The sequence below is a fragment of the Triticum dicoccoides genome, chromosome 2A (genome assembly GCF_002162155.2).
Source record: "Triticum dicoccoides isolate Atlit2015 ecotype Zavitan chromosome 2A, WEW_v2.0, whole genome shotgun sequence".
In the NCBI taxonomy this organism is placed as follows: Eukaryota; Viridiplantae; Streptophyta; class Magnoliopsida; order Poales; family Poaceae; genus Triticum; species Triticum dicoccoides.
In genome coordinates, this window is record NC_041382.1 from 415,391,788 (window position 1) to 415,403,828 (window position 12,041).

Here is a 12,041-nt window from a genome sequence, read left to right on the forward strand (position 1 = left end):
GCCCGCACGCTCGCCGAGGTTCACCGCCGCCTCGAAATCCGTGCCCAGTTTTTTTAGAAAACAGATCGGTTTTCCGTCGGTTTTTTTTAGATTCGGTTTTTTTAAATAGATCGGTTTTTCCAGTTTATTTAAATCCGCGAATGTTCGTCGTTTTTTTTTTCTCGGATTAAATCCGCGATTTTTCTGATCGCGATTCCTGATCCGATTTTCGTTTTAGTATAACATTTTGCTCGTTTATCGGAATCAGGCAATTCAAGCGCCTGGAGTTTCGTCTCGAAACCCTCTATCCGTTTAACCAACTTAAACAAGATTTTTCTACTGTAAAATTTGCCCTAGATCCATATTAGTAGAACGAAGTTGTTTTCTTTCGCCGTTTGACTTTCGTTGCTTCGTTCGATTTGATTCTTTTTGCCAACCGGAGTTCTTAAGTTGAACCTTCTGGTTAGATCTCTTATTTGAGTTTTACCTGTGCATTAGATGAGTACTTATTGTATGCTTGTTTGTTTGTCTGCGATAGAATACCCGGAGTGCGCCGCCTGTTACTTCGAATCTCTAGGTTTCACGGATCATCAGCAAGGCAAGTACCACTTTGATCATACCTTTTCTACTACCCAGTTTTATTGCATTAGATCAACCCTCACACATTGCATGATTAGGATCTAATTAAATTGTTGGATGGGAAGTAGATGAGGTAGTACCTATTACCTGTTTATTATCAAACCTTTGGGAGTTACTTCTACGTTTGCTTATTATGCCATGCTATGCTAGTAGACGTGGATTGGGTGAGTGATATCCATGACAGATGTGAGTTTGTTAATTAATGGTTTATCTAAGGTGGCAACTTAAATACACATCTGGGTGGATTGAGGCACCTGGATATTCCAGGACTTGCCTGTTTTATTTGGACCGCCACCCAGGCTCAAAGGGATCATGAGACTATTCATACTAGAAACTTCCGTGTGCAGCCACAAGCTATTATGGGCTCTAGCATAGTTGACTAAGTCGTGCGAACTCTTATAGTGGTAGACTAGCAGATGTAGGGGATGTAGGTGGTACGGTCTACCCGGTCGTAAGGTGCTAGCGCTTCTGAAAGACTATGTCTCGGTCATCCGTCTTCTCAAACACCATGTAGTGCGAGAAACCAAACGGAGGCGATCGAGTCTTGTGGGGAAAAGTGCGCAAACCTCTGCAGAGTGTAATAAACTAATCATGGTTAGTCGTGTCCCTGGTTATGGACATCTTGAGTATCTAGTACCTGGATTATCATGTGAATCTCAACATGTTACTCTAAATTTATTTTGTTGGGTTATGTTTAATGATGATGTTTAATTGGGATTGAGAATGCTATCAACCATTCTCAATGTTTAACAACTACCATGATAGTTAAATAAATCTATTCCTTTGAAGTAGGGGAAAATTGGCTTTACGCAAAACTGTAACCATAGAGCTTTCCACCAGCCAAATGTGCATATAGTATAGTTGTTTCATTCCATTACTCTCTATGTGTTACCTTGCTAGCATATTCCATGTGCTGACCCGTTTTTGGGCTGCAACGTTAATGTTGCAGACTTTTCAGATGACGATTAAGGAGTTTTTAGGTCATGGTTCTATACTCAGTGATGTCGTTGGAGTTGATGGACTCACTTATCTTCCAAGCCTTCCGCTGTTATCGTTATTAGATGGCCTTAAGCCGTATTTATTGTAATAAGTTCCCTTTTGAGACACTCGATGTAATAAGTGTGTGATTGCTACTCTGCTATAAATCCTCCGAGTACTGTGTGGTGTCAGCATTACTGATCCAGGGATGACACCGGAGCACAGAGATCAGACTGTTTGAGGTCTGGTCGCTACAAGAAGCATCTTTAGCTATTTTAGCTTGCAAAGATAGATACGAACTTAAGAGGTTATTAGCTAAATGGAATAAGAAATCTCTAAATGCTAGAATGAAACCTAACCTTGCTTTTGCTACTTCACATATCTGTGTTACCGATAAGGATTATGAATTCTCTGTTGATCCTGATATAGTTACTTTGGTTGAATCTGATCCTTTTCATGGCTATGAATCTGAAACTGTTGTGGCACATCTTACTAAATTAAATGATATAGCTACATTGTTTACTAAAGATGAGAGAACTCGCTACTTTTATATCCTTAAAATATTTCCGTTCTCATTAAAGGGTGATGCTAAGATATGGTTTAATTCTCTTGATCCTGGTTGTGTGCGTAGTCCCCAGGATATGATTTATTACTTCTCTGCTAAATATTTCCCTACTCATAAGAAACAAGCTGCTTTAAGGGATATATATAATTTTGTGCAAATTAAAGAAGAGAGTCTCCCATAAGCTTAGGGGAGGCTTCTCCAATTACTTAATGATTTACCTGATCATCCTCTTAAGAAAAATAAAATACTTGATATCTTTTATAATGGACTAACCGATGCTTCCAGAGATTACCTGGATAGTTGTGCTGGTTCTGTTTTCAGGGAAAGAACACCAGATGAAGCTGAAATTCTATTGAATAATATGTTGACAAATGAAAATAATTGGACACCTCCGGAGCCAATTCCTGAGCCTATTCCTAAACCAACTCCGAAGAAGAGGGGTATTCTATTTCTCAGTCCTAAAGATATGCAAGAGGCAAAGAAATCTATGAAAGAAAAAGGTATTAAAGCTGAAGATGTTAAGAAATTACCTCCTATTGAAGAAATACATGGTCTTGATTTACCGCCTATTGAAGAAACTCATGGTCTTGATAACCCGACACAGGTAGTAAAGGTAAATTCTCTCTATAGATATGATAAAGCTGAAACCCCATTTACTAAGTTTGCTAGCCCATGCTTAGATGAGTTTGGCAAATTTATGGCTAAGCAAGAAGACTTTAATGCTTATTTTGGTAGACAATTGAAATACAATTCAAATATGCTTGAACACTTGGGTGATTATATGGCTAATGTTAAAGGTGAACTTAAACTCATTAGTAAACATGCTTTTATGGCTATCACTCAAGTAGAACAAGTACTTAAAGCTCAAAATGATTTGCTCAATGAATTGAATAGTAAGAATAATGATAATGTTGTTAGAGTTATGACTAGAGGTGGTAGAATGACTCAGGAACCTTTGTATCATGAAGGCCATCCTAAGAGAATTGAGCAAGATTCTTAGAGAAATAATGTAGATGCACCTAGTCCTTCTAAAAGGTAGAAAAAGAAAAATGATAGGACTTTGCATGCTTCTAGTGAACCTATTACTGAAACACCTGAGAATCCAAATGATATTTCTATTTTTGATGCTGAAACTCAATCTGGTAATGAACCTGAAACTAGTGTTCATGATGATGCTCAACCTAGTAATGATAATGATATAGAACTTGAACCTGTTGTTGATCTTGATAGCCCACAATCAAAGAATCAACATTATGATAAGAAAGACTTTGTTGATAGGAAACATGGTAAAGAAAGAGAACCTTGGGTTCAGAAACCCATGCCTTTTCCTCCCAAACCATCCAAGAAAAAGGATGATGAGGATTTTGAGCGCTTTGATGAAATGATTAGACCTATCTTTTTGCGTATGCGATTAACTGATATGCTTAAAATGAATCCTTATGCCAAGTATATGAAAGAAATTGTTACAGATAAAAGAAAGATATCGGAAGCTGAAATTTCCACCATGCTTGCTAATTATACTTTTAAGGGTGGAATACCTAAGAAACTTGGAGATCCTGGTGTACCCACTATACCATGCTCTATTAAAAGAAACTATGTTAAAACTGATTTATGTGATCTTGGAGCCAGTGTTAGTGTCATGCCTCTCTCTTTATATCGTAGACTTGATTTGAATAAGTTGACACCTACTGAAATATCTTTGCAAATGGTTGATAAGTCAACTGCTATACCTGTCGGTATTTGTGAGGATGTGCCTGTTGTAGTTGCAAACGTTACTATTTTAATGGACTTTGTTATTCTTGATATTCCCGAGGACGATAATATGTCTATTATTCTTGGAAGACCCTTTTTGAATACTACAGGGGCTGTTATTGATTGCACTAAAGGCAATGTCACTTTTCATGTTAATGGTAATGAGCATACGGTACACTTTCCAAGGAAACAACCTCAAGTTCATATTATCAACTCTATTGGAAAAATCCCATCGATTATATTTGGAGGTTTTGAATTTCCTCTTCCTACTGTCAAGAAGAAATATGATATTCTTATTACTGGGGATGTGCATATCCCCGTTGAGGTAACATAGTGTTATTTGAAATTTCTCCAGTTCCATGTTATTCGGAATGAGTTCGTTAACAAGACTTGATCAACCTTGTTAGTGGATTCCTTTTGATGATCATGAGATGGATGAAACTAGAAGGCACAACCTTCTATACCTTACTTTTACTTTCTGCTATTTATATTAAATAAAATAAAAATAAATGTTTTTCTGCATGTTATCTGATTATTCGTGCAATATAAAAATATCCTGAAAATAAAAGTTCTCCAAATGCCCTGAAATTTAAATATGATTTTTTTTCTAGAATATTTGAGAATATTTGTCACTGAGAACACAGCAGGAGGGTCAACCACCTGCCCACGAGGGTGGAGGGCGCACCCTACCCCCCTGGGCGCGCCCCCTTCCTCGTGGGCCCATGATGGCCCTCCTCCACTTATCCTTTCACCCACACACTCCTTCTTCCTCCCCCAAACACACATAACCAGCTCAAACCCGAGTCCAAGCTCATTTTGCTGCCATTTTCGATCTCCTTGCTCAAAGCACCTCTCACAAACTACTTGGGGGAGATTGTTCCTTGGTATGTGACTCCTCCATTGGTCCAATTAGTTTTTGTTCTAGTGCTTTATTCACTGCAAATTTTTGTTGCTTAGGTGACCCAGTTCTTGAGCTTGCATGTCAAATTTATATGGTCAAAAGTAGTTTTGATGCATGATATAGGCCCTAGGCACTTGTAGGAGTAGTTGTTATCAATATTATTGAGTTTGGTTTACTTTTATTTTGAAGTTACTAAAAAATTTCAGAATTTTTTTTCATAGGAAGAAAAATTTTTAGGAAAATGTTCCAGGGTGGTTCTTCAAGGAAGCAAGGACCCAGGCTTGCAATGCGTGATGCTGATGATGAGCCACCAAGAGACGCTCCAGTGCGTCCTTGTGAATGGCCTTCTGAGAACTTTATGGATTGAGCGAGAATTAAGGAAGAATTTAACGCATATTTGCGTAACACTGATCTTGTGAGCTTCGAGGAAGAGAAGTGCAGTCAGTATCGCAATCTCACTAGTACCTTTGTGAGGAGGTTTGAATTTTCATCTTCACGCAATTCTCCAACTGTCCTGTTTGATCTTTATGAAAATTGTTATACTATGGACTTAGAGGATTTTACCACTGCTTGCAAACTTCCACAATGGGGTAGTATAAGGGATCCTCGCAAATCTGAATTTAGAGATTTTCTTGCTAGCATAACTGTGGGAGAATCTAGAGATATAACACAAGCGACCATAGGGAGCATTCACTTTCCTGCTATACATTATTTTGCTCTCTTCATAGGTAGATGCATAAATGGTAAAGATGAAGCATGTCATATGTGTGTTCCTGACCTCAGTATTCTTAGGAGTGCTGTGTTAGGAGACAAATCTAATAATTTGGGAGCCATTATTGCACGTAGGTTGTATCTTAATAAATGGAGATTTCTTTGGAGGAATTTATGCAACCCGCATAGCTAATTTTCTTAGTATAGCCATACGCGAAGATGATATTGAATTACCTCCTGCTTACCTAGACTTTAATGCAATGGTTCACCACTAGTTTGTCGAGAGGAATGAATCACCTCTCCAGTATCGACTAATCTTTGACAGACGCCGTGCTGTCCAAATTACTCTCCCTGCTCCTGCCTTCTTTGATCATTAGGCGAAAGGAAGATATACTATTACCAGAGAGGAGGCAGATGAGTACGAGAGGAGAGCGGAGGCCGCTCGTCGCCACACTGCAGCTCAGCAAGCGATAGTCGCTGCATCGCAGTACGACCCCGGCTATTATTATGGATATCCGCCAGGCCAGCCGTGGCCATAGACCAACTTAGGCCAAAAGCCTAAGCTTGGGGGAGTACGTATTTCCCACCGACATTACATTTATGTTCACACACTCATTGGTAGATGTCGGTGCTCATACTTTTCCATTGTATCATCCATGCTAGTTTATTTCCATTTTTATGCTTTCTTCTTATGTGTTTAATAAACCTTAAGGAAAAACAAAAAAATTAGTTGTAGCTTTTAACTAGTTTACTTTCCATGCTTGTAGTAGTAATTAAAAAGAAAACCCGAAAAGATTTCATGTTCTTCTTTTGCTTGTTGGGAGCTTTCCCGTGTAAATAGTTTTATTTCTTTTCCTTTCTTTGGGGGTCGATAGGAGAAGACCATGATTAAATCGTTGAAGTGGCTCTTATATGCATAAATGTTGATCTGACAAAAGAGCCCATATTGCCTTGTCTTCTCCTGTTTATTGAATGCTTGCAGATTCCATCTTAGTCCAATGCACGTGCACTATTATTATTATTCACATCGTTCGGTCGTGCAAGTGAAAGGCAATTATGACGATATATGATGGACTGGCTGAGATGAGAAAAGCTGGTACGAACTCGACCTCTTTTGTTTTTGTAAATATGATTAGTTCATCGTTCCTGATTCAGCCTATTATGAATAAACATGTTTGCAATGACAATTAGAGATCATAGTTTCTTGTGCCATGCTTGATTAGCTATGAGTTATAATGGTTTACCTTGCGTGCTAACATGCTATTGAAATGGTTATGATGTGGTATGATAGGGTGGTATCCTCCTCTGAATGATTTAAGTGACTTGACTTGGCGCATGTTCATGCATGTAGTTGAAACAAAATCAACATAGCCTTCACGATATTTATGTTCATGGTGGATTATATCCTACTCATGCTTGCATTCGGTGTTGATTAATTTTAATGCATGTTCATGACTGTTGTCACTCTCTAGCTGGTCGCTTCCCAGTCTTTTGCTAGCCTTCACCTGTACTAAGAAGGAATACTGCTTGTGCATCCAATCCCTTAAACCCCAAAGTTATTCCACATGAGTCCACTATACCTACCTATATACGGTATCTACCTGTCGTTCCAAGTAAATTTGTATGTGCCAAACTCTAAACCTTCAAATAAATATCCTTTTTTGTATGCTCGAATAGTTCATGTATCAACTAGGGTTGTATGTATCTTCCATGTTAGGCGGGTTATTCTCAAGAGGAGTGGACTCCCCTCCTCACTCACGAGATAAATGGCTGGTCACCGGGATGCCCAATCCCATGCTTTATGCAAACTAAATCAAAATAATTACAAACAAAACTCCCCCTGGAACTCTTGTTAGTTGGAGGCACTCGTTGTTTCGAGCAAGCCATGGATTGATGCTTGTTGGTGGAAGGTGGAGTATAAACTTTACCATTATGTTTGGGAACCGCCTATAATGTGTGTAGCATGGAAGATATTGCCATCTCTTGGTTGTTATGTTGACAATGAAAGTATACCGCTCAAAATATTATTCACCTTTGTTTCAAAACCGAGCTCTGGCACCTCTACAAATCCCTGCTTCACTCTGCGAAGGGCCTATCTATTTACTTTTATGCTGAGTCATCATCCTCTTATTAAAAAGCACCAGTTGGAGAGCACCGATGTCATTTGCATTCATTAATGTTAGTTTACATTGAGTATGACTTGACTGGATCTCTTTTACCATGAATTACAATGTCTAGTCAGTCCTTGGTCTTTAAAGGTGCTCTGCATTTATGTTTTGCGGTCTCAAAAAGGGCTAGCGAGACACATAATTTCAAAAGGCAAGTTCCAATCAGGTGGTTGAACAATAGGTGCAGAAATTAAGGCTTTCTTGAGTGTTTCAAAGGATTCTAGACAATCATCATCAAAAACAAAAGGAATATCCTTTTGCAAAAGATAAGTAAGAGGCCTAGAAATTTTAGAAAAGTCTTTGATAAATCTCCTATAGAAACTAGCATGACCTAAGAAACTACGAATACCTTTTATATCTGTAGGACATGGCATTTTCTCAATTGCACCAACCTAGCTTTGTCCACTTCAATGCCTCTTTCAGAAATTTTATGACCCAAGACAGTGCCTTCATTAACCATAAAGTGGCACTTCTCCCAATTCAAGACAAGATTTGTTTGTTCACATCTCTGCAAAACTCGATCAAGATTGCTTAAACAATCATCAAAAGACTTCCCATTAAAATAAAAGTCATCCATGAAAACCTCAACAATCTTTTCACAAAAGTTAGAGAATATAGCGGTCATACATCTTTGAAAGGTAGCAGGTGCATTGCATAAACCGAAAGGCATAGGTCTATAAGCATAGGTTCCAAAGGGACAAGTAAAAGTGGTCTTTTCTTGATCAGGTTGAGAAACAGGTATTTGTGAAAAACCAAAATATCCATCAAGGAAGCAAAAGATGTGTGTGCTTAGATAATCTTTCAAGCATTTGATCAATAAAAGGCGGAGGGTAATGATCTTTTCTAGTTGCTTTGTTTATTTTTCTAAAATCAATTACCATTCTATAGCCTGTAACAATTCTTTGTGGAATAAGTTCATTATTATCATTAGGAACAACAGTTATACCTCGTTTCTTAGGGACACAATGAATAGGACTTACCCATCTACTATCAGCTATGGGATAGATTATACCTGCTTCTGGAAGTTTTAATATTTTCGTTCTTACCACTTCTTTCATCTTCGGGTTTAACCGACGTTGATGATCAACAACGGGTTTAGCATCAGGTTCCATATTAATTTTGTGCTGGCATAGAGTGGGACTAATGCCCTTTAAATCATGAAGAGTATATCCAATAACAGCTCGGTGCTTCCTTAGAACTTTCAATAATCTTTCTTCTTCATGTTCTGAAAGGTCAGCACTGATAATAACAGGATATATTTCTTTTCATCAAGATAAGCATATTTCAAAGTGTCTGGCAATTGTTTTAATTCAAGCACATGATCACCTTTAGGTGGAGGAGGACCTCCTAGAGTTTCAATAGGCAAATTGTGTTTAAGCAGAGGACGTTGTTCAAAGAAAATTTCATCTATTTCATTTCTTTCATGCATATGTAAATCATTTTCATGGTCTAGCAAATATTGTTCTAGAGGATCAGTAGGTGGTACAGCAATAGAAGCAAGACCAATTAATTCATCCTTACTAGGCAATTATTTTTCATGAAGCTTTCTACTAAACTTGGAAAAATTAAATTCATGAGACTCATCACCGAAACTAACACCGACAGTTTGTTTCTTACAATCTATCTTAGCGTTAACGGTGTTCAAGAAAGGTCTATCAAAGATAATGGGACAAAAGTCATCTTGTGGGGAACCAAGAACAAAAAAATCAATAGGGTATTTCATTTTCCCACACAAGACTTAAACATCTCTAACAATCCCAATCAGTGATATTGTGTCTCTATTAGCAAGTTTAATAGTAACATCTATGTCTTCTATCTCTGCGGTTGCTATGTCTTTCATAATTTCTTGATATAAGGTGTAAGGAATAGCACTCACACTAGCACCTATGTCACATAAACCATGATAATGGTGATCTCCTAATTTAACTGAGACAACGGGCATGCCAGCAACAGGTCTATGTTTATCCTTTTTATCAAGTTTAGCAATTCTAGTAGCTTCTTTACATAAGTAAATAACATGCCCATCTACATCTTCTTCCAAGAGATCTTTAACCATAGCAATACTAGGTTCCACTTTAATTTGTTCATCAGGTTTAGGTGTTCTAATATAGCTTTTGTTAACCACAGTTGAAACTTTAGCATGTTCCTTTATCCTAACAGGGAAAGGTGGTTTTTCTATATAAGCAGAAGGAACAACTGGATCAATATTATAAAGTATAGTGTCTTCTTTAACCGGTACCGGTTATTTAGTTTCTTCTTTAATAGGTGGGTGATATTGAAACCACTTCTCTTTAGGGAGTTCAACATGAGTAGCAAATGATTCACAAAAGGAGGCTACTATCTCATAGTCAAGTCCATATTTAGTGCTAAACTTTTGAAAAGCATCGGTATCCATAAAAGATTTAACACAATCATACTTAAGTTAAATACCTCACTCTTCACCTTTGTTGAGTTCCCAATCTTCAAAGTTGCATTTAATTATTTCCAAAAGATCCCACCGGAATTCAATAGTCTTCTTCACAAAAGAACCAGCACAAGAAGTATCCAGCATGGTTTGATCATTACGAGAAAGTCGAGCATAAAAGTTCTGGATAATAATTTCTCTTGAGAGATCATGATTGGGGCATGAATATATCATTAACTTAAGCCTCCCCCAAGCTAGAGCGGTACTTTCTCCTTCACGAGGCCAAAAATTATATATATATATATATATATATATATATATATATATATATATATATATATAATTCTGATCATGATGAACTAGATGCATAGGATAAATTTTTTGGTGAAACTCCAATTTCAATCGATTCCAATTCCAAGATCCAATATCATTGCATAGCCTATACCATGCCAATGCTTTTCCCTTCAAAGATAAAGGGAAAACCTTTTTCATAACTTCATCCCTGGGTAGACCTGCAAGCTTAAACAATCCACAAATTTGTTCTACATATATCAAGTGCATATCAGGATGTTCGGTTCCATCTCCTACATACAGATTAGCTAGCAGTTGTTCTATCATACCCGAAGGAATTTCATATTCAATATTTTCAGTAGGTGCAGTAGGTTGAGGGGTAATTAATTGTGGTTCTGGACGAGGTGAAGATACCCTGAACAAACCCCTCAAAGGATTGTTTCCATAGTAGCAAGTGACAATAAATTTCAGTACACTATATAAATGTTTCCTTACCAAATTCCACTTACCAAAGGCGCTTCACTCCCCGACAATGCCGCTAGAAAATAGCCTTGATGACCCACAAGTATAGGGGATCAATTGTAGCTCTTTTCGATAAGTAAGAGTGTCGAACCGAACGAGGAGCAGAAGGAAATGACAAGTGGTTTTCAGCAACATAATGTCTACAAGTGCTGAAATTGTAAGTAGCAGAGTAGTTTGATAGCAAGATAATGTGTAACGAGAAAGTAATGATAGTAGTAACAGAAGTGCAGCAAGGTAGCCCAATCCTTTTGAGGCAAAGGACAGGCCAAAACGGTCTCTTATGATAAGCAAAGCGTTCTTGAGGGTACACGGGAATTTCATCTAGTCACTTTCATCATGTTGGCTTAATTCATGTTCGGTACTTTGATAATTTGATATGTGGGTGGACCGGTGATGAGGCGTTATTCTTACTGGAACAAACCTCCTACTTATGATTAACCCTCCCGCAAGCATCCGCAACTACGAGAAAAGTATTAAGAATAAATTCTTACCATAGCATTAAACTTTTGGATCCAATCGGTCCCTTACGGAATAGCACATAAACTGGGGTTTAAGCTTCTGTCACTCTCGCAACCCATCATCTAATTGCTACTCCACAATGCATTCCCTTAGGCCCAAATATGGTGAAGTATCATGTGGTCGACATTCACATGACACCACTAAGGGAATCACAACATACATACTATCAAAATATCGAACACATATCAAGTTCACATTATTACTTGCAATATGATTTCTCCCGTGACCTCAAGAACAAAAGTAACTACTCACAAATGATAATCATGCTCGAGATCAGAGGGGTATTAAATAGCATATTGGATCTGAACATATAAGCTCCCAACAAATAAACCATATAGTGATCAACTACAAGACGTAATCAACAGTACTAGTCACCCACAAGCACCAATCTATAGTTCCAGTAACAAGATTGAACACACAAGATGAACTAGGGCTTGCGAGGAGATGGTGTTGTTGAAGGTGTTGATCGAGATTGCCCTCCCCAAGATGGTAGAGTTGTTGGTGATGATGATGACGATGATTTCCCCCTCCGGGAAGGAAGTTCCCCTGGCAGAATCGCTCCGCCGGAGGGCAAAAGTGCTCCTGCCCAAGTTCCGCCTCGAGGCGGCCGCG